Below are 27,039 nucleotides of genomic sequence, written 5' to 3'. Positions count from 1 at the left end.
GTCTGATTCAGTCTCTACTTCCACTTTGTCAGACACTGTATTGGATGTTCAAATGAAAAAACAAGCTAAAAAAATCTGACATTTACCATGTAGTGGGAGAAGTGCTGTGACAGAGTCAGCCCTGGGGACAATAGGTGGCCAGATGAGGGTTACCTAACTCAGTCTGTGTGGTCAAGGAAGCCTTCCTGAAGTAGGTGGCCCTTGAGCAATAATGGGAAGAAGAGTATAGGCTTGGTCGGGGGAGGGGGAGGGAAGGGATTTCCAGGTAGAGGGAATAATAGTGCGTACCACTGGACCCAGATTCTCTCCATAGCCAGTGACCTTGGTCCTGCTCCGGTACTATCTGCTTCTTACTTGGGCTCCTTCCACAGTCTTCCTGCTTCTGCTCCAATGGTTACATGACTATTAGAGAGCTGTTCATAGAAATTCAGTGTAATTACTTCCTGCTCTGGTCTCATGATCTTTTCAATCTTCCCTTGTCCCATTGGGCAATATTTCCATGTTGCTCCATGTGAATGGCTTGCCTTTGCCTTCATTTCTGTGTTAATTGTACGTAGTTCCTTTCTTGTACTTCATGAAGGAGAATTAGTTGATCCTTCCTCTGTGATCTATGCAAGTTGTATATCCTTTTATCATAACTCTTGCTATTTTTTGTAGCCAAATGGGAACATTTCCTTCAAGTATTCCAGGGAACATCAGGTTGTCCTTTCATATGCGACCTGGCTCACAAACACTAACAGCCACATTTCAAACTCTGCTAAGAAAATTCATTTCGATAATTTTTATTTTATTTATTAAATTTTTATTGTGATATAGTAGCTAAAGAGATATAGGTATCACTTAAAATCTTCATGAATTTAGGGGGAAAATCACCTGACTTGTAGGCTACTATATTCCTGGCATTGTATCAACACATGACAATGATATCTCCAATGTGCCCTCTCTCTCTCTCTCTCTCTCTCTCACACACACACACACACACACACACACACACACAATCACCACCACTCAAACAACAACAACAACAAAGACAAAAGCTATATAGGCATTTTTTTTTTTTTTAACAGATAAGAGCCTGGGTGGCTCAGTCGGTTGAGTATCTGACTCTTGATTTTGGCTCGGGTCATGATCTCACAGTCCATAAGATTGAGCCCTGCATCAGGCTCTGTGCTGATAGTGAAGAGCTTGCTTGGCATTCTCTCTCTCCCGCTCTGTCTGCCCTTCCCCTGCTTGTGCTCACTCTCTCTCTCTCTACCTCTGAAAATAATAAATAAACTTTAAAAGAATTATCCAATCTCCTAACCATAGGCAGCATTTCTCCCATGCCATCCATATTATAAAAAGGAAAATGAAGACTATCCTTTGAGTTCTTCAGCTGTATCATGAAATCCATCATCTTGTGATTAAGTCTGATTTCTTGTAAAACTTCTGAATAGTTGAGATATCCTGTTTTATATTATAATGGAAAGTAGATTTTAATCCTAATTTGACTTTGAATGGCAATTTTGGCCCCAACTCAAACAATCATGGACTCTATTAGACTGGGTTACACTAGCTCTTACAGGAAGTAAACTTTAAATTTCAAAGGCTTAAAAGAATAGAAATTTGTCTCTTGCTCACATAGCAGTCTAACATGAGAATTCCTACTGTGAGGGAGGTGAATGTCTGCACCATAGAATCATTTAGGTTGAAAGATGATTAGAGTGACCTAAATAATTTCCTATAAGATATTCAAGATTTTTATGCATATATGTAATTTATTTTCCTAATGTTTCATATTTCATTTTTATTATAAGCCAATTCCTTACTAACCAAAAAATATGTTATAGATTATATTAATCAAGTCACCTTTATATAACATTTATTTAAAATGCCCAAATGCATATTATATGCATAACACTATTTTTATTTTTATGTTTCCTGATTGTTCCATTTATTAGATTTGAAATTTGGGGCACATCCATGGATCTATCTGAAGATCCATTTCCTCATCTGCAAAATTGTGAGAACAATACCTCCTTTTCAGTATGGTGGTAAGTATTACTTGACATAACTCTCTGCTTAGGGGCTGGAAGAGTCAGTGTTCCATAACCACTATTTTTTATTTTCATAATTATCAATGTCATTATAATTTTAAAACCTTAAGTTGAGACAAGTATTGTAGGAATTTCAAGATGTAGATGCAAGAGACCTTAACTTGGCTGAGTTGTTTTCTGTGTTCTACAATAACAAGTACCAATCCTTGATGTCATACTACTCACCGGGAGCTCTGCTCAGCTCTTTCCTACCTTAGTTCATTTAACCTTTTGGAGAGCATTGTGAGGAGTTATTATGCTCATCATATAGCTATGAAACACAAACGCTGGCCTAATTTGTGTTAGTCAGTAATAATCTTTATTACTAGAATAACCAAATTATTTATAATAATTATATACACTTACCAAATGGTAAGTCATGACTCTATAACCATGTGCACCTTATTTTGATGTTCTCCATACTTCCTCCTATTTGACTGTATTCTAATTCCTATTTCTTATATTCCTTTCATGTATAATTCTGTATTTAGAAATGCCAATTCACAAAAAATTTCTTCAAGGGAAATTTTTATATCAACAACATTCATAAATTATAAAATCTTGGGGGAGCAGGTTCTATTTCATATATTTTCATATACTACAAACAACACATATACTACAAAATGACTCATAAATGTATTTACAGAAGGAATATCTAAATGAAGATTGGATGAATGGGAATATCCTAAATTAGTTATGGGTCAAGAGGTAGAATTAAAATGTTACATCTTTGTCCCTAGTGCCTAATTATTTTCCTAATAATTATAAGTGGTAGGGACAAATCCTTGATAGCCTAATTTAAATAAAGACCACACACATGATTAAGCCTTGCTAAGATGTAAATATATAAAGGTAATCTATATACAGTAAAACCTTGGATTGTGAGTGACTTGTTCTGTGAGTGTTCCACAAGATGAGCAACCATTTGTAATAAATTTTGGCTTGATAAATGAGTGATGTCTTGCAATACGAGTAGTATGTGATCCCAAATGTCACATGATCACAACTGAGCCAATGGTTCTTAAAATTTGCTGATATACAAGTGCTTTGGATTACAAGCATGTTTCTGGAATGAATGTTCACAAACCAAGGTTTTACTGTATATACTTACCCTCTTCAAGAGCCAGAAAAATGATTGTGGGTCCACATCGCCCAAATCTCTATGATGTTACTTAAAATAGGGCTTTTACTAAGGATGCTATCAAGTTTCCTAAATAAGAAACATAAGAAAAAAGAAACAACAAATACTACAGTTAAGTATACAAAATAGTTTCTGATGTCAACTTCTGGTTTCTCCTAAAGATATAGTTACTACACTTGGTTTACTAAGACCCAATCAGGCATTTTCCTCTGGTTTGGGCTGATTTTCCAATCAGACCCATGCTGTTGTGTCCCTTCACTTCTGCTAAAATTGAGCAATTTCTTAATCAGGGACCTGCTTACTCCTTATACACTAATTTGTTTGCTCAAGGTTTGTTTCAAGTATCAAGTCTTGAGCAATATTTTGAGGTTTGCTTCTGTTGCTAAATTGCAAAATACCTGCTACTATTACCCCAAAGGACCTGTCATTCTAACCCAAGTACTTGGAGTTGAATCCGTGTGCTTTCCCTCTGTAGGTTTGCATGTGATGGAGATACTCTACTTCCATGGGTGGAAACATCACTCTAATTTAGAGCAGAACAGTAAATGAATTTCCATTTATTGGGCAGAACATGAGTCTTTATTGGGAAGAACATGAGTCCTCATTAACATACTCCTTCCTTTCTATTGGAGAGAGGTTTGGAGTCCATTTTTATGTAATGATACAGTGCCCAAGCTTATACTGGCTCTCCTAGGAACATTAAATTGCATAAAGTTTCCTGGACTAGAACATCTCAGACCTTATGAAGGTCCAGTTTTTTTTCTGCTATTTAGCTCTGCTGGTATTCTGCTGAGTATTAGACTTCTACTAGGAAACTTAGGAACAACTATCAAGAAATGATAGTGAACTTCGTGGAAAGATTCCAGACTATACCCAAATTGAAAACGTCTTCTTAACTATTCATGATAACCCATAAAAATGAGCTTTTAGGTTTTGGCAAAACAAGACTTCAAAGACATGGCAAATTTATCATTTCAAACTTTTACTGTAGTGTACTTATCCTAACTGAGCACTGATCACTCATTTCCCATGTTTTGTTCATAAGCAAGGTACAAAGGCTTTGGTGATGCCAAATACACATACACAATACACATACTTTGGATTTGGCCTGCTTTGACAAACATTCGAAATGATGGCATGCTTGTAAAAATTTCTTACTCTTCTTTACAAGGAAGTAAAAACTAGACAAACGTACAGTATTTTTTGCCAATTATGGGGCTGTAGCCATTTTTTTTCTATTTGAAAGCATTTTTAGGGGCACCTGGGTGGCTCAGTCAGTTGAGTGTGGGACTTCAGCTCAGGTCATGATCTCATGGTTCGTGAGTTTGAGCCCCACACAGGGCTTGCTGCTATCAGTGCAGAGCCTGATTTGGTACCTCTGTCCCCCCTCTGTCTGCTCCTCCCCCACTCACACTCTCTCTCAAAAATGAATAAATTTTTTTAAAGAAAGCATTTCTATCATTTTGTTTCTTTTCATATAAACTTTTAAAATAACACCATGTGGAGAGTTAAGTGAAATAGAACTGAAATGCTGAGTGTATGAAATTATATGACTATGGGCAATATCATCCTAAATAATTTATGATCAAATACAGCAAAAAAAAAATAACAATAAATTAATGTATCTCTGTCCTCTAACACAAAGTTCTATTTCATTTTCAGTACTGTTATAAAACTATTATTCTATGGAAAAACAAAAGTTTCCCTTTTCCTTAAAACTTAGATATTTCTATTTTTCTTACTACATCATGCTGCTTCTTAAATAAAAAACTGTAGAGGGGAGCCTGGGTGGCTCAGTCAGTTGAGCATCCAACCAGTTCAGGTCATGATCTCAATATTCCGGAGCTCAAGTCCTGCATCAGGCTCTGTGCTGACAGCTCAGAGCCTGGAGCTTGTTTCAGATTCTGTGCCTACCTCTTTCTCTCTGCCCCTCCTTTGCTTGTGCTCTGTTTCTGTCTCTGTCTCTGTCTCTGTCTCTCTCTCTCTCTCAAAATTAAAAAAACATCAAAAAAAAGAAAACCTTTAGAAAGTGAACACTATTCTGTAGACTCTAGAGATTATGTGAAGGTACATCTTCATTTGATGAGAAAACTTTAAAAGGTGATTGGTGTTTCCTGCCTTTCAACTTTGGCGCTTACTGTTTTCTCTGCCTGGAACATTCCCCTTTCTTCTGTGTAGATCTTGACCTTGTCACTTTTGGATCTTGGCTCAAACGTCATCGTTAGAGAGGTCTGCTATGACCATGGTATAAAATAGTATCATTCTCTATCCATGTCCTCAATCTCTCTATCCTGTGATCTTGCCTTTTTGCCTTCTTTGCAGGTGACATGTATGTACCTTTTTATTCATTCATTTTCTGACTCCCTCTACTTAAATGGTTAACTCCATAAAAAACAAGATTATTTTTTTTCACTGCTGCATCCCCAGTGCCTAAAACACAGCCTAGCCACCAAATGTTTGTTAAAAACAATGACTAGATAAATTAGTAAATTCAAAAGTAATAACTGTATATATCATGTTTAATAAGAATCTCTCAGAGTATAAGCTATTGGTTCTATTTTATTTACTAACCCTTTTGCATGGTCATTTTCCCCCTTACACTGTACACACATGTAGCCATGAATTGCTTTTTTTTTTTTTAATTTTTTTTAATGTTTATTTATTGTTGGGCTCAAACTCACAAACTGCAAGATCATGACGTGAGCTGAAGTCGGACGCTCAACCGTCTGTGGCACCCAGGCGCCCCTGCCATGAATTGCTTCTAATTTCTCTAACTAACCAAGTATATAACCTCAGTGTCTCAATATGGTACGCTTTATCTACCATCCCCAATCCCAATGCCAACTTCAGGCACTGTGATCATCTTTCAAAGCTCGGTTTAAAAGAGATTTCTTTGGGGCGCCTGGATGGTTCAGTCAGTTGAGCATCCAACTTCCGCTCAGGTCATGATCACACAGTTCGTGGGTTCTAACCCTGCGTCCGGCTCTGTGCTGACAGCTCAGAGCCTGGAGCCTGCTTCGGATCCTGTGTCTCCCTCTCTGTCTGCCTTTCCCCTGCTCATGCCTCTTTCTCTCTCACTCAAAAATAAATGAGCATTAAAAAAAATTTTTAAAAAAAAAAGATTTCCTTCACACAGCTCTCTATTTTCCCATTCAGAATTAATCAATTGTTTGTTCTCCATTGTTATTGCTATATTCCTGTTGGAATTCTTAAGTTTTTGTGACCCTCTGTCCCTAGCTAGATATTAGAATTTAAACTCTTGGTTACTAAAGAAGTTCATTTATTTCTTGGTACTACAAGGTGCTCAGCACAATGCACTGTGTGTTTAAGGTATTTCAAATATTTGTGGTTGAAAAATATAATAACTCTACTTTTTTTTAACATTTATTTATTTTTGAGAGAAAGACAGCATGAGCAGGGGAGGAGCAAATAGAGAGGGAGACAGAATTTGAAGCAGGTTCCAGGCTCTGAGCTGTCAGGACAGAGCCTGATGCAGGGCTCGAACTCACAAACCACAAGATCATGACACCTAACTGACTGAGCCACCCAGGAGCCCCATAAATAAATCTAATTTTTAATGTTTTCAGTCAATGTTCACAGTAATATTTAGGCTCAGAGAGGCTTTTGCTAAAATCATCCCAAATTCTATTTTATTAATTTGATCTACCTTCTGAAAATATGAGGCCAGTTGAAATTGGCCAACTTATGTATAATAAAAAATAAACTTGCAAAATTGTATCTTTCCTCCCCCAAAAAATTCTATCCATGCATGAATTTGGGAGAAGCTTGTTTATAGACAGAATGGTGCCTACTTTAAACAGGAAATATATATCATCTGCAGAAACTGACAGCCTGATGTTTTTGTCTCTGTAATAACTCACGTGTGTTTTAAAATGTTGAAGCTATTATGTGCAGTCCTTGGTTTGCTATCACATGTGTTCAATAATATGGACACTCAATATGTAGGCCAATGAATACATTGTGAGTATATATATATATATATATATATATATATATATATATCCTGGTAATAATGAGAAAACTTCAAGAAACTGGCTGAAATGGTTTCCTTTTCATCCAAGCCTTCTCAAGCTTCTAAAGATGCTTCCTGATGGGTGGACAGCCAATAAGTATCAGCACTGCCAACGTCCTGACACAGCATCAGATCCTGCTCTTTGTGGCCATTTCTTAACGTTAGTGGGAAACAGCACATATTGACACTGAAATCTATTTAAAAGTGAGGTTCCTGACAACTAAACTTCAAGAAGGCAGAGCCTTTAAAACTGCACACAGGCACATTTTGTTGACAGCAGGCACTATTGACTTTTTCCGCTGAACAATCCCATGTCGAGGGCTCAGTAAAGGCATGAAGAGCCTCAGGGGAGAAAAGTCACTGATTTTTCTTAGAAACTACCTGCTGTCAGTCAGTTTGGCATCATTTGGGGCAGCAGGTGCTCCACAAGATAAAAAGAAAGATCATTAGAGAAGTTTTTTACTTTTTTTTGACAATTCATTGATGGTGGCACCTAGTTGCGATGAAAGTTCAGTTTACCTCAACAAGGTAGTTTTTCTCCAGGCTATTAACCCAATCATTGGCCTGTGATATATTAGGGAAAGGGAAAACATAGAAATTTGACTTTCACTATCTTGACTCTTTTTCTTTCTTTCTTTTTTTTTTTTAATACACATCAAGCTATAGCTGGGTAGATAAAACCATGACTGCATTTCAATACAACTTTCCAAAACCAATTACCATGCAAGTGTTTTATTTCTGTGGTGCTATCAAAATCTGTCCATTTTGACATCTCTGATCTCCAGGAAGATTATACTTTGTATGATGCTACTATACTGTATTGCCTGAGGTGAATGATCTGATCGTATGGAAGATCGGTAGATAAAAGTCATGTAACTCTTTGTTATGGCATTGGTCATGATCTATCAAAAAGAAAAAAAGTGCTAATGTGCTATGTCACAATTTCACAACTTGAATTCCCATTCTGTGGTGACAATACAAGGCTGCTTTGTGTTTGGATTAGCAACAAAAATGTGTGCCTGTCTGCAGAGAAGTCAAAGAAAAATTCATGAAAGATGCTAAAAGTGATAGAAGGTCAAATGTTATTGCTACAGGAAACAGTGGTGAACCATGGGGGCATTTGGTAAATGCACATGAATATTATATGCAAAAAAATAAAACAGATGATGGGGGCATTTGGTTTAAGCAATGAATTAATTTTAAGTCAAAGCTGTCACTATCACAACTGAAGAAAAGAAAGAAAGACTATAAAATGTTCTTGTTAAAAGTGGATTAACAAGGGAAAAAAAGGCGAAGAGCCATATGTAACAAGCAAAATCAAGACAGATTACATTTAAAGCCAAACTTGTATTCCTTTAATTATAATAATATGTGTATAATTGTGAATATGTAATTAGAATAAAATAATTCACTACAAATTGCTAAATTTAAGACGCTGATAAATACTACAAACAACACAAAATCAAACATAGAATGATATTCTGAATAATTAATTTCCTAATACTTTTTTCTACATTTTGGGCTTCATAGTCCTTGGTTATCTCTTCACATGACAGTAATTTTGTAATGTCTGTTTCTATAGAGAGAATGGAAGAATAGCTGTGTTTCCTTTTGCAGAATTGATCAAAATTTGTTCTTTAGACTTGATAATTTGGAAAAGATTCCTCTGGCTTCATAGCCCATTGGTAATGACCTGCCCAGACTTGATCTGGCCTGGTGGGATACATAAAACATAGAGCTTCTCACGCAGTCCTTACTGTTTGTCACACTGCTGCAAGGTTGTGCTTAAAGCACCGGAACCCTGAATAATCCCCATCCTAAAAGGAAACAATGCATGGTGTATTTTTAATTATTTATACTGCTTTGTCAGGAATGTTCTTCACAGGAAGTACCTTTGACTGGGCAGCCAGAGGTACAAAATTCTCCCTGAATTGTCTGATGGATTAGATGAATTTTTAACAGACTGGTCTTGGTTTCTGTGTCTGTGCTGAGAATGTTGAAGAAGTGGAAGAATGTTTGATTTCCTGGGACTCTGAACTAGGAAACCCAAATGTGATCTTGAAAGTTGGGCTTATTACGGTGACAGTGGACTAGTCAGGAAGTTGTTTTGTTTTCTTAAACAGCTTTATTGAAATATAATTCACAGAGCACACCCATTTAAAGTGTACATTTTTTTAAGTATATTCAGCATTGTGAATCATCACAGAGCTTAATTTTAGCACATTTCTATCACCCCAAAAAGAAAACTCATACCATTTAGCACTCACGCTCACCTTCCCTACCTCCAGCCCATAACAATCACTAATCTACTTTCTGTGTTTGGGGATTTGTTTATTTTATATTAATGGAATTAAATAATCCTGTTCTGTTGTATCTGGTTTCTTTCAATTAGCATAATGTTTTCAAGGTTCATCCAGGTTGTAACATGTATTAATACTTTGTTCCTTTTTAATGCTGAATAATATTTCATTGTATGGATATACTATGACTCACTTATCCATTCAGGGTTATGGGTATTTGGGTGCTACTTAGGAAAAATTCTGTAGTTTTTTTTTTTTTTTTTTTCCTTTACTCTATTCTTAATACTCAGAATACCTCATCTCTAGTCACCAAATGTGTGGTCTTTCCCACAGCAAGCAATTCTGTGTGACACCAGCTGGATATTATGCAATTCAACTCAATTCTGACACTAACCAGAGTTAGTGTAAATTCCATAGGTTAAGGGTTCCACCCCCATCACCACTTCAGATGACAATTGCAAATTCAGGTTGCCACTTGTGCTTCTGACCATTTGGCTATAAGTTGAGGGTTCCCAAGATCCCTCCTTAGGTTCAATAAATTTGCTAGAGCAGGTCACAAAGCTCAAGAAAACTTACTATGTCCACTGGCATATCCTGTGATAAAGGATATGATAAAGGTACAGATGAACAGCCAGATGAAGGGATACATATGGAGAGGCCTGAAGTGTCCCAAACACAAGAGCTTATGTCCCCATGAAAGTGAAGGTGAGCCTCTACTGCCCACCCCAGCACCTTGATGCATTCACTAACCCAGAAGCTCTCCAAACCCCATACTTTGGGGACTTTTATGGAGCTTTCAGCATGTAGATGTGATCAGTCATTAGCTCAATCTCCATCTCCTCTCCTTTTCCCAGAGGATGGGGGTTTGAGCTGAAATTTCCAAGTCTTTAATCATGGTTTGGTCTTCCTGGGGAGTGGTCCCCTTCCAGGAGCTAGCCAGGAGCCCACCTAGAGTCACTTTATTAGAACAAAAGACACTCTTTTATTTTTTTTTTAATTTTTTAACATTTATTTATTTTTTGAGAGACAGAGTGTGGACAGGGGAGGGGCAGAGAGAGAGAGAGACACACACACAGAATCCAAAGCAGGCTCCAGGCTCTGAGCTGTCAGCACCGAGCCCAATGCAGGGCTTGAACCCACGAACTGTGAGATCATGCCCTGAACTGAAGTCAGACACTCAACCGACTGAGCCACCCAGGTGCCCCAAGAACAAAAGACATTCCTATCACCCAGGAAATACCAAGGGATTTAGGGGACCTGTATCAAGAACCAGGGTCAAAAACCAAATATTAGAGCAAAAGACGCTCCTACTGCTCTTACCACATAGAAAATTTAAGAGTTTGAGAAACTCTATGCCAGGAACCAGAGGCCAAGACCAATATATATATTTTCTATTTCACAGATGGTTTCTGCTGTTTGGCTATTATGACTTTACGTAGATGTGTGTTTTCATTTCTCTTATTTATGTATTGAGGAGTAGAATTGTTATTTCATATGGAAACTCTATATTTAACATTTTGAGGCACCACCAGACCCTTTTCCAAAGTAGCCTCAGCATTTTACATTCCCACCAGCCGTGTATGAGGATTGTGATTTTCCCACATCCTCACTAACATTTATTATCACCTGTCATTTTTTTGTAGTCATCCTAGTGGGTGATTTTATATATAATATACATAATTTTTTCCTAATCTGTCACTCACCTACTAATTTTCCCAATGGTGTCTTTTGATGAGCATGAATTAACATTTGGATAGTCAATTTATCAATTTTTTTCTTAAATGATTATTACTTTTGGTGACCTAATAAATTATTGCAATTATGAATGGCACTTTTAGAACTTTGTTTTTATTTTATTTACCAGGAAAACTTTTTGCAACTTTTCTAAATTCATTAGAAGTTATATTTCTGTAGATTCCCAAGATTATCTGAGTAAAGAATCATACTGACTGACCAAAATGGATGATTTTACATTTTTGCTCAAATTTATGTTTCATGATATATTTTCTCCCATATATGCTTATATATTGTGGAACCCACAATATTTTTATTATTTTTTAGATAATAAATTATTTGTATAAAATACATAATACATGTACACACATGCATATATGCATATTATACATTATAAAAGTTGTACATGTGATATATACATATTAAATATTATATATATGAATGCATTTTGTATTTATCCTTTTTGGTGTGCCACATTCTTTTCTAGAGATGTGGGCATTCATCTAGTATCATTCCCTGTCACCCTTAAGAACTTTATGTATAATTTATTTTAGTGAAGAGACTAAATGATTTACTTTCTAGTCCTTTACAGGAAACATTTGTCACCCCTGCTCTAGCGCTCAGTGTCCAGCTTTCCCAATGCATCACTGTTTTCCACTATGCTTCTTAGGTGGCTGAAACTTCTTTATACTTTTCATCTTCCATTTAACCCAGCCTTCAGTGGGCTAGTGCATTGCATATGATGTAACTCATTGCATATGATGTAACCCTGTGTAACTCAGAATGTGAAATGAATTTCTCTTGATTCCCCAGTACTGCCCCAACCTCGGTGCACTAGAGGTGGCCCATGAGAAAGTGTAGAGTTGGAGGCAAAGTTGTTTTAGGGTTGGAGGCCCTTGGGGTTCCAATCTAATCTTTTAACACCTCATATCAATGTTGAGTTTTTAAATGTTTTGCCAGATTCACTTTTCCTTCTGACATTCTGCCAGAGATGATAACAGCCATGATTTTCTTCTCCCATTGGAAAGATTCATCTTTTTCAAGAATTTAGTGCATTTTGGCCCCTTTGTATACTCAGATATTTTAAGGCTTAAAAAATACTATAATTATAATTTTATGGCTCATCTAGTCTGTTCTTATTGTCAATGTGTGAGCAGTAGTCTCTTGTGACTTGCTGTATCCTAATCAAAAGCAGAAGTCCCCAAAGTTTTATTTTTGAAAGTGTTGAATTACCATTTATTTAAAATGAATAGCATTGGGTTTTACTATCCTTTAAATTAAGACTAGAAACGTAATTTTCACTTCTGCTCAATTGTTTTAGTCAAATTCTTATGCTAAAAACGATACATTACTGTTCTAATTATATGAGGGTCATTTTTTCCTTCGGTGCTTATTTTTCCTGCTCTGCAACACAAAGGCCCAATTATAGTTCTCAACCCATTCATTTCACTGACATGTATGTAAGCATAAACATGCATATACACATTTTTGTTTGTGTGAGGGATATGTGTTCAACTTTATTAAGGAGAAGTGGAATCTTTATTTTGTAGTAATGTTGACCCTTACTAGTTAAATATTAGATATTTATAATGAGCATTTAACAAGTCACTAGTTCTGGCCAAAAAAAAAAAAAAAAAAAAAAAAATCTACTTTGGCTACCTGTTAAGCTGATTAAAAAATCTTCAGTAGACTGTGAATTCCTGATGGATGCTCGCTGATTCAGAGCTTTCTTGTTTAGAGCATGGATGTTGACTTCAACATGAATACATAATTATCTTACTGTATATAAATGTGGTGGCAGAATAATGGCTCCCCAAAGATGTTCAAGTCTTAATCCAAGAACCTATGAATACGCTATCTTATTAGGCAAAAGGGACTTTGTAGAGAGGGTGAAGGTTAAGGAACTTGAGATGAGGAGAATATCCTGCATCATCCAGGTGGATCTAATCTAATCGCATGGATCCTTAAAATTGGAAAAACCTATCATGGGTGGTCTGAGAGAGGGAGAACTACAGAAAGATGGTCAAAAGGATGGAGAGAGATGGTTGATTATAAAGAATGGTCAGAGAAGAAGCAATGTTTCTGACTTTGAAGATAGAAGAAGGATGCCATAAGCCAAGGAAGGTGGATGGCCTCTAGCTGAAAAACAAATCAAGGAAACAGATTCTCTCCAAGAGACCCCAGAAGAGAACACAGCCCTGCAAATGCCTTGATTTCAGATCATTGAGACTTGTCAAGCTTTTAACCTACAGAAGTAATACGTATGTTTTAAGTCATTAAAGTCATAATAATTTGTTACATCAGCAATAGGAAACTAACACAATAAAGAAGTGTTTTAAAATAAATTACAAGCATTGTAAAAATACAGGCTGCTCATAGTAGGATTACTTCTCTAGCTGAAAAACCAGGCAACATAAATAACCAATAATAGGGGATTACTTAAATGTAATGCAATAACCAAATTATTGAATAATAAACAATCATTAAACATGGTTATACAATTATATATTTAAAAAACTAGGAGAATAGTTATATTGTGAAGTAAAAAAGTGAGTTCAGCTCATTATGCTTAGATTGACCATTTTGGGATTTTTTTTTCCTTCCAACACACTCTGTATATTTTTATGATTGTTATTGTTTCCCTGATGATTACAGAGGTAATACTGAAATTAAAGTGAAAAATGAGAAAGTTGAATAATTGATATTTATTTAAGAGAAATTAACAAAAATAATCCAGATGTGTGCACCACATTTTAATCTATTTATCACATGCCAAATAAAATAATTAAGCAGTTCTAATGGTGGTATTTTCCATGGAAAGATGTGTTATTTCCTAATTTAATTCTGTGCTAATGGAATCAAATAGCCTGAAAATATAGAATTTGATATTGGTTTATAGGATAGGCAGGATTTAGATACACTGAAGGATTGCTCTCAGGATTTTCTTTCATTTTTTCTGCTCTCATAACCCTTTGCTATATTACTAAATCCAAATTCACACATCCTGTGAATTTAGTGTATTTCTTGGAGACAAATGTAGAACTTGCAATATAGTTGTTCAACGAAAATGAAAGGGTCAAATTTATCTTGCCTGCTCTAGAAATGTTAAATAGAATGTCTACAGCTTTCTCTACCATAATGCTTCAGTTGTTAGAGGGATAAAAATATGTCAAATAATGAGAAAAATTATGTAGAGCTTTTTAGCATACAACTTAAAACACATCTCAAAAACAAATATTTCTGAAAGCGAGGATTATGGAGTTTTAATCTCCATACTAACTCAGTTTTGAAGTTCAGGCTTCAAACTAGACTGCAGTCCACTTGTGGCCAAAGAAAAATGCTTCATGTTTCCTTTTAATACTGGCATTACAAAATAGCATAATGAGAGAAAAATTAAGTAGGTGTTTACTTGACATAACTTTAATGTTTGACTTGCGTTTTCTACCCTGATCTCTCTAATAAACCAGCCCCAAAGAGCTATAACTAGTCTGATTATCTTAGACAAAATTCTGATAATTATTTTCTTGTTACATTGTAGATTTTAGCATATAGTATACCCTGTATCTAATACCAATGGGGATCTAAGTATTATTAAAGACTTTTTATTTAAAAAAATTTTTTTTCAATGTTTTATTTATTTTTAAGACAGAGGGAGACAGAGCATGAGTGGGGATGGGGCAGAGAGAGAGAGACACAGAATCTGAAGCAGGCTCCAGGCTCTGAGCTGTCAGCACAGAGCCCAATGCGGGGCTTAAACTCACAAACTGTGAGATCATGACCTGGGCCAAAGTCAGATGTTCAACCAACTGAGCCACCTAGGCACCCCTTAAAGACTTTTTTTAAAATGGTCATTGTTATTTAAGAACCAACAACAGCCTAGATCAGGGGTCGGCAAACCATGGCCTGCATGACAAATCTAGCCATAAATAATTTTATTGGAAAACAGCGATCCTCAATCATTTAGTTATTGTTTATGGCTGTTTTTGCACTATGATGATAGAGTTAAGAGTTGTGACAGAGAATCTGTGGCCTGCAAAGACTTTAAAATACTATTTGATCTTTTATAGAAGAAAGTTTACGAATCCCTGGCTTAGGTGCAAAATAAACATAAATGTTGTAAAAGCCCCTTCCCAGTACACTTTCATCAATTTAAACAAATGAAGAGAGCTAAGTGAATAATGAGTGGAAAGTTTTCATTAGGAAAAGTCATTAAGTAATTTGATAGCAAATCGTACTTTAGGAAATCATTGGATGATTGACTATTAATAGATTTTGCTGGAATAAACTTTTCTAAATACTTAAATTATATATTTAAAAATAAAAGTTAAATAGTATAATAGTTCATCAAAATCATGCTACAATAAGAATTAAAATCTGTCACTTGATAAATACTTAGTATCATGGTGATTATTTTTCTCTGTTACGACAGTTGTTTTCAAAAGCATGTACGACCATTTTCTACCCTAGCTAAATAAGTGTGTGGTTAGCTTAATGCATATTGACTTATTTAAGAAGAAATCAAATATCCAAAGTCATTTGCCTACATAAATGTATTATTTTAGTTACTTCTCTTCGGACCATATCCTTTTTGTCCCCCAGTATTAGAATAGGATATGTTTTCAGGCTTAGTCTCAAAATAATAAAACATAATGAACTCATCAAAATTAATAGATGTCTATTTACATAAAGATTATGGATATGACAAACACATTAGTTCTAGTTTCCGTGTATTACAAACACATATTTATATTGCTTTAAATTTAAAAACTAGTCCACTAAATATTTGTTTGGCCTTAATTTCATTTTATTTTCCAGACACACTAATGCATATTTGGTTACAAATAGAATTTAATTTCACTGCTTCCCTACATTAAGTTCCTATCTATCTATATTTCTTTAGAACTTGACTAGATTTAGCACCATCTTCCAGCTAATAAATATGTACTGATTATATTAGTTTTTTCACTTATGAAGATATTAAGAAAAATCACATTTAACTTTGATCCCCATGAAAATATGCTTGACAAGTATGAATACACATTCATCTATTATTACAATTCAACTAATTTTTCATTCATTCAGCAGCCTATGTGCAAATAATTTGAAATACCAGTGACACAGTATGAAACACTGTTAAATCATGATTTACACCTGAAAATTCTTTTAAAAACAAAATTTGACCAAGCTAAAGTAAAAATCAGAAGAATTTAGGTTTCTAATTTTAGGTGTAGTATTTTTTACTTTCTCTCATTTTGAAAGTACATAATACATATATTTTCTGCTGTGTGATGATTAATATAATAAATACATATTTTTCTATTTCTTTAAATTGTTTTCCATATCTTTTCCTTTTCATTATAATTCTGAGACTCATCTATAAAATGTAGAATGTAATACTCAACCCAAAGTTGTTGAAAATATTAAAAGACAGTGTATATAAAAAGCAATTTTTTGGGGCACCTGGGTGGCTCAGTGGGTTAAACACCCCACTCTTGGTTTGGGCTTAGGTCATGATCTCATGGTTTCGTGAGTTCAAGTCCCCAGTCATGCTCTGAGCATGTAGTGTGGAGCTGGCTTGGGATTCTCTCTCTCTCTCCCTCTCTGTCTGTGCCTTCCCCACTCGAGCTGTCTTTGTCTCTCTCAAAATAAATAAATAACTTTTAAAAAAGCAATTTATTAACTACAAACCAAGAAATTATTATCTGGAATTTTTATGACCATCATAGTCACATTTTGCCCAGCATGGAAACTAGAATTTACAGCAAGTGGTTGTTAAATTCTAATACTAGAATTTATTATGATTAAGTTTATTATATGTAGTATAATTGCTTTAATTGAAGAAGGTTTTGCTCTTAATGATATTATAAAGATAAAATATCAACATGAAGAGGATAAACCAGCTTACTAAATATCTACCATGCTAGGCATTATGTTTGGTGCATTATTCAAGAAATATAAGTACCCTCATTTCTTACTAGCTTATAAGCATACAATTAGTGCCATAGTAACCATTAAATCTAATGCCACAAATTCCTTGTCATGCAGGAACTCAAGCCCCATGAAAAATGCCCCTTTGAGTTTCCAATAAATATTTTGGAAATATCCAAAGACTGTCTTTGTTATGTTTATAAATTAGCCTTGGTCCTACCTATTATGGGAAAAATCTTGCCATCTCTACTGAGCTAAGATTCTGCTGAGCAAAGGTTCTGCACACCTGGAAATCCACAACGATAACTGTAATTTAAGCTACAGATTTGCCAATGCTAGGGGGGTGGAACGCCCTGTCAGTAGCTTTCCCTTACCATTAATGCACTTGACCTTTATAGCACACAAGATAAAAAAAATCAAAAGAGGTGTCTTATACAAAAAATTCTTGAACCTGAGAAATTTTCTGGTTTACACATAGGCCATGTTAAACCAGATGACACAGAGTGGCACCAAGATGGGTCAGACCAGATTCAAGTGTGAGCCCTTTAACTGGAACCTCTACATCCTTCTGACCTATTGGCCTTCTGGCTTAGTATAGCTCATTATAAGAGAATTATTTCTTGTGACTGTATAGGTCTGTGGCATTCCATATCATATGAAAGCTTACTTCTTTGCCGACATCTTAGCGCCCCATCAGTCCACCAACCATGTGTTTGTATATTTTAATCAATCCTATGAGTGAACGTCTTTTTTGTTCCTTTACAAACATAAAGATATTCCAAGCCACCATATAAATCAAGAGAAAGAAAGAAAGAATTGATCTGTGCTTAAGAGGTTTAGGGAGAGCATTGGCAAAGAATATCACCTAAGCAAACACACCAAATGTATCCGTATCTCAAATCTCACTTAAGTGTGCTTTTTCCAATTTTATTAGCATAATAGACTTGATAGGTCTACTATAATTAATATGATAAAGGAAATGAAATTGAAGCACAAAAAGCTATAAATCATATGTTCATAGTTACATCTTATAAGAGTTAAGATTCTAACTCAGGCCAATGTAAGTTCAATGCCTGTGTTTATTACATTAGAAAATTAGAACGTCATATGTACCATTTACACGTTACATACAGATGTACATATAACATTAGGCATATATCAATTTTATTACTAGATAATTTAGGGAGCTCTAAGATTGTCTGCTCCCACTCCCCTGATTTCCCTGAGTGTTTTGAAGAGAGCGAGAGACAGAAAGAGAGAGCATGTGTGTATCTCCTTGGCTGTGTGTGCTCATTTGCAGCAAGGTGAGATGAGAGAGGGACGGTACCAAGGAATAGATGCTAACTCTTCAGGGAAGAGGAGAGAACATAGAGAACAACATGGAGTGGCTCACTGCTATTCTTAGTATCTCTGACCCTCTCCTCCCACAGCCTAACTACATTAGGCAGGAGTTCAATTTAAAGCTTCTTCTCTGAAAGCTTTAACCTGAAAGCATGTTACCATTTGATTTTTAAAAGGTACCTGGCCTATTTTTAAACGCACAATGTGTACTATAATAAAATTTCTTCTGAAATATGAATTTTCCCTAAAATAAAATTATTTAAAGAGAAAATAAAAAATAAAGTGTTTGAGACATCTTCAAATTCAAGGGAGGCGTCAGATTATCAGTGAGGCCTGTACAAATGTCTTCACTGAATCCTAAGCAGCAGAATGCAAAATTGCACAGGGTTGACGTGATGTCATGATGTGCGGGACCCACATCATAATAGCTGCTAAGGAGGTTTGTTACATGTGGGTCAGGGGCAGTATTTGTCATAATGTTATGCCACATGTTTTTAAATAGTCAAGTGCTATACTGACTCCACATATCTAGGCTTTGACAGGCTCAGAATCCAAGCATTCCAGTGGATAATGTGATTCCCGTGGACAAATAACATAAACCCTTCTTCCTTTCAAATCTTAAGCAAGTAGACTCCATCACTCAGAGAACCAGTGACCTCTGGTTCAAACTGGCAAGAGTGCTGTCAAACCTATTAACATATTACCATATTTTTTTCCTTTCAAGAGGCTCTGTTGTAAAGAACGCTCATTCACTTTTGGACAGCTCTTTCTCCCAACGGTCTTCAATCTTACAATTTCTACAATTACACACAACCTCAGAAATATGAAAGTAAATTTATCTGCCCAAAAGATATTTTCCCTATGTATGCTTCTTCATTAAAAATAAAATAGAACGCAAAAACAATTTTAAAAAACCTAAAAATGGCTCCTGGTAATTATAAACAATATTGATTTTGTTATACTAATCAGAAAAAAAAACTGAAAAAAAATTATGTCGATAGTCAAAAGACTGTTGTTCAAACAGAAATGTCCTTCCAAAGAAAAATAAATGCCACTCTCTTACGGGTCTTTCTAATTTTATATTCCTTTGTTTTTTCAAAAGTAGGATATTGGTGACATGGTACACTTTAGATTAGCAAATTCAAATCACCTGGGAACCTGTTGAAATGTTGTCCTGGTGTGAGACGTGATAATTTACATGATGTCACGCTCTTGGCCCCAGTATCGTACTTTAAGTAGTGAAATTCTAATCAAGAGTATAGAAATTGCACCTGCTCCAGACAAACAGTATCTGTCAGATCATAAATCCATGCAATTGAGATGTCTGGAAAACAGAGTTATTCTTAATCAAGAAATACAAAATATAAAATCTTAGATTGAGGAGCAGTTTCATTACATCATGGATTTATGAAAAAAGTAGTGAAATCTCTACCCTATTCATTCTACTCCATTCATTTAATAACTCCTTATATGTGTATAATTACATAATGCTTATTTATAATATAGTCCTTATATAAACTTATATAATTATTTATGCATATGTCAGGCCCTATTCCATATACTTTATGGTTATAAGCCTCTTTTCTTCCTTATAATAACCCTATAAGGTAGGCACTATTTTTTTCATTTTTTTTTTAACATTTATTTGTTTTTGAGAGACAGAAAGAGCATGAGTGGGGAGAGGAAGAGAGAGAGGGAGACACAGAATCCGAAGCAGGCTCCAGCCTCTGAGCTGTCAGCACAGAGTTTGATGTGGGGCTTGAACTCATGAACTGCGAGATCATGACCTGAGCTGAAGTAGGACGCTTAACCAACTGAGCCACTCAGGCGCCCCTAGGCACTATTTTTATCCTCACTTTCCTTTAGAAGAAACTGAGTGGTCAGGTGACTTATTTAATGTCACAGCCTATGAACTGTAGCATCTCGGTGGCTAAAATATTTTTAGATTTTCTTTATAAGAATGAAAATTCCACTATGCTGAAGTTTTCTTACATCATTTGCTAAAAAGTCATATTCAACTATTTTTTATTTAGTACCTACTATGTGCCTAGTGCTATGCTAGGTTTTTTCCCCTATTAACTTTCTTCATAACCCTATGAAATATATACTGTCATCACCAGTTTGCAGGTAAAGCCAAAAGACAAAAATGAGTAAAGTAACAACAGTAGCTATAAGTCATTGAAAGCACTGCATTCATGTCTGTAGAATTCAAGCAGGCTTCTTTTTTAATGTATGTTATGTTGCCCCTTAAGTAAAAATCACCCAAGAATTCTACCAAATAATGTAAAAAATAATAGAATTCCTCCCAGGAACAGTGGAAATTTATTTAAATATATGCAATGTATGATTTAACATTTTGTATCTTACAGAAGATAATTAATTTGATATTTTAACTTACACTAGTTAAATACTACATACTTCAAAGCCCAATAATTAATCTACTGATGTTTTTTTAAAAGATAACAATTATTTTCTATGAATTATAAAAGATTTTAAAAATAATTTGAAAATAAAGATATTTCAAATTATTAATACAGTGGTTTGTAATACCTAAACTAATTTTAAGTTTAACAAAATTAGGCCATTGGGAGTTAAATGGATGTTTGCTGTTTTAGGGCTCTATTCTGAATGCACTTGATATTTAGTTAATTAAATCCAGTAATATATAGCTGTATTCCTTATTACTTATTTAATTTATCAAAGCTTTCTGGGAATTTTGAGGGGCAAGAGACACCAGGAAAAAGCAACTAAAGAAAACATGACTGGTTTGTTCTAAAAATGTAATAGAAATAAAACTGTATTCATAAACACACAAGGTAAGAGGGGACAAAATCCTGGGGAGGTCAGTGACATTAATGGATTAGCCAGAATGAGGAAGTACAGCTGCTAGATGTCTTTTACTCTGGGATAGTATTACTGGAGACAAACCAATCTGCAACTGTCAGTCAAAGACATAACCTTCACACTCACCTTTTGCAAGTTATCAGGGCCACATCTTCCTAATAACGGGCACTCATGCCCATGGATAGGTGCCAGGAGTGACACCTGACTTAAAAGGTTAATCCACATTCTAAAATAAATGTCTCATACTGACATTATAAACAATGAATTGTTTTGGCTGTTACTTTTCCCTTTTTTATCTTTTTCCTAACATAGATATTGGAATTTTATCTCATTCCTTCATTTCCTTTCCTCCTCTCTCCTCCTTGTCTTTGCCACTTCTTTTTCTTTTCCCTTTTCTTTTCTTTTACCTTCCCCCAGGGCCTCGAGGCAGGAGGCAGGATTAGACCAAGACAGGAGGACACCCAAGCAAACCCATAATGTTAGAGCTTCTGCGAACAGATGAACTATCTATATTTTCCCACATTTCTGGAAATGTTGGACTTAGGAACAATTGATATTTTCTATATAAAAATTAAAAACTTTTTATTTGGTGTAGCCCATATACAGCTTGCCTCCTTATGTCCTAGATCCATCCTCCCACCACCACCACCACCACCACCACCAAAATTCTTTTAGAGAACTCAAAGAGGGAGTTTACTGAGGCTCAGTTGGTTAAGCATCTGACTTAAGCCCAGGTCATGATCTCACAGTTTGTGGGTTCAAGCCCCATTGGGCTCTGTGCTGACAGCTCAGAGCCTGAAACCTGGAGCCTGCTTCGGATTCTGTGTCTCCTCTCTCTGTTCCTTCCCTGCTCGTGCTCTGTCTCTATTGAAAATAAATAAACATTAAAAAAATTTTTAACTGGGTGTGTACACCCACCACTTAATATTGTTTTTAGGTATATATGCAAGCCAGTAGAGAAGAATGAAGATAAACACTGATGTAAATTCTATCAAACCATCCGGAGTATGTGCTTAGGAGCGGGTAATGAGGAAGATGGAGACATTCTGGCTCCCCAAGTCTTCAAGTTTTAGAAGTGGTGGAATATTCTAGGTCAAATGATTTCTTTTGCAATACTCATGTTTCTGAGTACCGCATACAAGACTGTTTCTGTAATTACTGCACCTATTGGATTAAACGTCTATGTATGTATATAAATGTATATATCAATCCAAGTAAATGGCAAGGCTAATCTCATATTGAGTAATAAATACTGCATTTCTTTAACTGCTTTGAAGTTAGCAAGATGCACTCCCTTCTAGTGGCATCAGTGAGTCCTATTCTTATGCCAAATGTACTTGGATATCTCCTACTTTTTGAGGGAGGACTACTAGAAAAAAGAAAAGCACTCTATCACCTTTCAGTGTTTGCTCTTTTTTTTTGTTTGTTTGTTTACAACAGGAAGGACTCTGGTTTGCAAATCTTAGTAAGGACTTTAAGCAATTTTTGTTGGTTATAGTCTCCAGTTTGTTGATGTGTGGGAGGGGTAGGGTGCAATGAAGGGACAGAGTGACCAATTAGTCTAATTATATAGGCAAAATATGGCTCTATTGTTTAAATTAATATTTTTAAATTTTTATTTAAAAAAAGAGAGAGTGTGTGTGTGCAAGTGTGAGTGGGGGATGGGTCAGAGAGAGAGGGAGAGAGAGAATCCCAAGCAGACTGTGCTATCAGTACAGAGCCCTACTCAGAGCTGGAACCACAAATTGCAAGATCATGACCTAAGCCAAAATCAAGAGTTGGACACTTAACCAACTGCGCCACCCAGGCACCCTTAATGTTTTTAACTATAGATTATTACCAATTTTATTTTCAGTTGTGAATTTTCTCGTCATGAATTTTGCTCATCTACATATTGAGGCATTAATAATTTTCTTATCTGAGTGAATAAAATATTATATTCAGTGCATAAATTTAACCTCTTTTGTAGTACTTGCTACTGATCTATGTTCCCATGCATTGATGGTCTTTGTTTTGATTTTTTTCCCAATATATAGGCTTTTACAATTTTATAGAATCAACTCATGCCTTTACTTTGTGAAAAATTCTATCATTTGTAAATTAACATAGAAAGGCAATTTAGGCTTGAGGAGAGGAGCCAAGATGGCGGAACAGCATGGAAGCTTTTTGTGTGTCTCGTGTCCATGTAATACAGCCAGACCAACACTAAACCATCTTACACACCTAGAAAACCGATTGGAAGATTAACACAACAATCTGCACAACCTGAACCACAGAATTCAGCAGGTACGTGACACGAAGAGCTGAACTTGGGGAGCAAGACGGGAGCATACGGGAGCATACAGGAAAAGCACCCCTCCCAAAAGCAGCTGGAGAGAAGGTGGAAAATTGGAAACAGCCGCAGGGACTAAAATAAAAAAGGGAGAAAGGAGAAAGGAGAGGGTTTGAGTTCCATTAAGACTGTAAACAAGGGGAGTGCAAAGGCTGCAACTCTGCAGCTCCGTACCTGGCGGTGCTCTGGTGGGAAGGGTGAATCCCCAGGAGCAGAGTGGGGTCCGGAAGGTTCTCAGGCCACACGGGAAAAGCGGTTCCACTGCTGGAAGGACATTTGGTAGAGACTGTTGAAGCCACCTGGTCCCAGCAGACCCCAGAGAAGGGCCACATTCGCTGGTGCTGGAACAAGGTCATTAACTGTGAAGCCTGGTGCCAGGCGGGTGTTGTGATTTTTCCATAATCCCTGAAACGCTGCTGCTACACTATCTCGTGAACTTTTTCTGGTGCGGGCTGGCACCTGGCCGCAGTCTCGGCACCGGCAGCAGCAGGGTCCAGCAAGCGTTCCTGGGTGCAGCCAACATTCAGCCATTGCTCGTTCAGCCATTGCTGGTTGAGACCATCCCGCAGAGGGGCGGAGCAGGTCAAAGCTGCAGTCCTTTGGAAGTAAGGGGCTGTGGAAAACAGCCGCATCTGAGTCAAAACTTGGGAGAGAGGTACTGCCTGGGGCCTGGTCACAGAGAGTGGAAAAGCTGGGAGTGAGTGAGAGCTGAAGACAGAGGACTGGTGTGCAATTGATGATCCGGGAGAACAGACTGGGTGGCTGAATGGCGCCATTTTTTCACCGCTCCCGCGCATGCGCATGGCACCGACAAGAACTGCAACAATCCACCCCAGTAGGCTAGCAGCGCCATCTAGGGGAGAGCGGTGCTGTTACACCGAGTCCTGCACAACTGGGCCAACTTCGCTCTTAAAGAACACAAACCTCACCGCCGGCTTAATTTATGGACTACAAAGAGCTACATGGACTGACCTCTAGGGGGAAAACGAAGCAATTTCAGTCCTACTTCAATCTATTGAAGGTTCATTTATTCAATTTTTTTCTCTCTCTTTTTCATTTTCTCTTTTACAATTCTTTTCTTTTTCTTGAATACAGAAAGAGAAAAAACTCATTTTTATTTTCAATTTTTATTAAAAATATCTGTCTTTAATTTTTATTACTATATTTTTTACTTTTGTGTAAATTTTTTGAAATTCTACCTTACTTCCATCATTTTATTTTAGCCTACTTCAGTGTACTCACCTTTTCAAATTTTCAAGCAATTTCCTTTTTTTCTTTCTTTTTCGTTTTTCTTTTTCATTTCTTTTCTTTTTCTTGAATGCAAGAAGAGAAAAACTTCAGTTTTAATTTCAATTTCTTTTAAAAATATTTTTAATTTTATTACTATATTTTTCTTTTATGTAAATCTTTCAAATTCTTTTACTCCCATAATTTTATTTCAGTCTACTACAGTGTATTCACTTTTTCAAATTTTCAAATGATTTCTCTTTTTTTTTGTCTTTTCTTTTTTCTTTTTTTTAAATCTTTTTTCTCTTTTTTGTTTCTTTTCTTTTTTCTTAAATACAGAAAATGAGGGGCGCCTGGGTGGCTCAGTCGGTTAAGAGGCTGACTTCGGCTCAGGTCATGATCTCACGGTCCGTGAGTTCGAGCCCCACATTGGGCTCTGTGCTGACAGCTCAGAGCCTGGAGCCTGTTTCAGATTCTGTGTCTCCCTCTCTCTGACCCTCCCCCATTCATGGTCTGTCTCTCTCTGTCTCAAAAATAAATAAACGTTAAAAAAAAATTTAAATACAGAAAATGAAAAAATTCATATTTTTTTAAAATTTTTATTAAATATTTTTCTATAATTTTTTTCTACTATATTCTCTACTTTTGTGTATTTTAGTCTATTTTAGTGTATTCATTTTTTCAAATTCTCAAACGATTTCCTTTTTTTCCTCTCCCCCCTTTTTTTTTGTTGTTTTGTTTTGTTTTTGTTTGTTTGTTTCTCTAATCTGTCAAACCACTTTTTACACCCAGACCAAAACACACCTAGGATCTAGCATCACCTATTTGATTTTTTTGTGTGTATGTTTTTAATTTTTAATTTTAATATTTTTTTAATTTTAATTTTTTTAATTTCAATTTTTATACCTCATTAATTCCTTCCTCCCTTCAAAATGACACAACGAAGGAATTCACCCCAAAAAAAGAGCATGAAGAAATGAAAGCCAGGCATTTAACCAACACAGACACAACAAGATGTCTGAACCAGAATTTAGAATCACGATAATAAGAATACTAGCTGGAGTTGAAAATAGATTAGAATCCCTTTCTGCAGAGATAAAATAAGTAAAAAATAGCCAGAATGAAATTAAAAATGCTATAACTGAGCTGCAATCACAGATGGATGCAGTGGCGGCAAGGATTATTTTCAATTTTCCTTGAAAATTGAGGCAGAACAGAGAATCAGCGATATAGAGGACAAACTTATAGAGAATACGAAGTAGAAAAAAAGAGGGAGATTAAGGCAAAATAGCATGATTTAAGAATTAGAGAAATCAGTGACTCATTAAAAAGGAACAACATCAGAATCATAGGGGTTCCAGAAAAGGAAGAGAGAGAAATAGGGGTAGAAGGGTTATGTGAGCATATCATAGCAAAAAAAAATTCCTAACCTGGGGAAAGACACAGACATCAAAATCCAGGAAGCATAGAGGACTCCCATTAGATTCAACAAAAACCAGCCATCAACAAGGCATATCATAGTCAAATTCACAAAATACTCAGGCAAGGAGAGAATCATGAAAGCAGCAAGGGATTAAGTCCCTAACCTACAAGTGAAGACAGATCAGATTTGCAACAGACCTATCCACAGAAACTTGGTAGGCCAGAAAGGAGTGGTAGGATATATTCAGTGTGCTGAATCAGAAAAATATGCAGCCAGGAATTCTTTATCCTGCAAGGCTGTCATTCAAAATAGAAGGAGAGATCAAAAGTTTCCCAGACAAACAAAAATTAAAGGAGTTTGTGACCACGAAACCAGCCCTGCAAGAAATTTTAAGGGGGACTCTCTGAGGGGACAAAAAATGAATATATATATATATATATATATATATATATATATATATATATATATATACCAAAAGCAACAAAAAATTAGAAAGGACCAGAGAACACCACCAGAAACTCCAACTGTACAAGCATCATAATGGCAATAAATTCATATCTTTCAGTACTCACTCTAAATGTCAATGGACTCAATGCTCCAATCAAAAGACATAGGGTAACAGAATGGATAAGAAAACAAGATCCATCTATATGCTGTTTAC

The 27,039-nt window shown here is 35.9% G+C and overlaps 1 long non-coding RNA gene across 1 annotated transcript in view; it reads right to left on the bottom strand.

Annotated features, from left to right (window-relative positions):
- The window catches only part of LOC109255355 (uncharacterized), a 341,821-nt gene extending 316,802 nt beyond the window's left edge, over nt 1–25,019 (bottom strand). Inside the window, exon 1 of the long non-coding RNA XR_002075194.2 lies at nt 23,903–25,019. This is a non-coding gene — a long non-coding RNA (uncharacterized LOC109255355). The remainder of the gene's footprint in view (nt 1–23,902) is intronic.
- Nucleotides 25,020–27,039: the final 2,020 nt, after the last annotated feature.

Source organism: Panthera pardus, unplaced genomic scaffold (genome assembly GCF_024362965.1).
Source record: "Panthera pardus isolate Hobbes unplaced genomic scaffold, ASM2436296v1 HiC_scaffold_16, whole genome shotgun sequence".
Taxonomy (NCBI): Eukaryota; Metazoa; Chordata; class Mammalia; order Carnivora; family Felidae; genus Panthera; species Panthera pardus.
The sequence above is the reverse complement of the archived record's forward strand: the minus strand, read 5'-3'. Positions and strand labels throughout refer to the sequence as shown.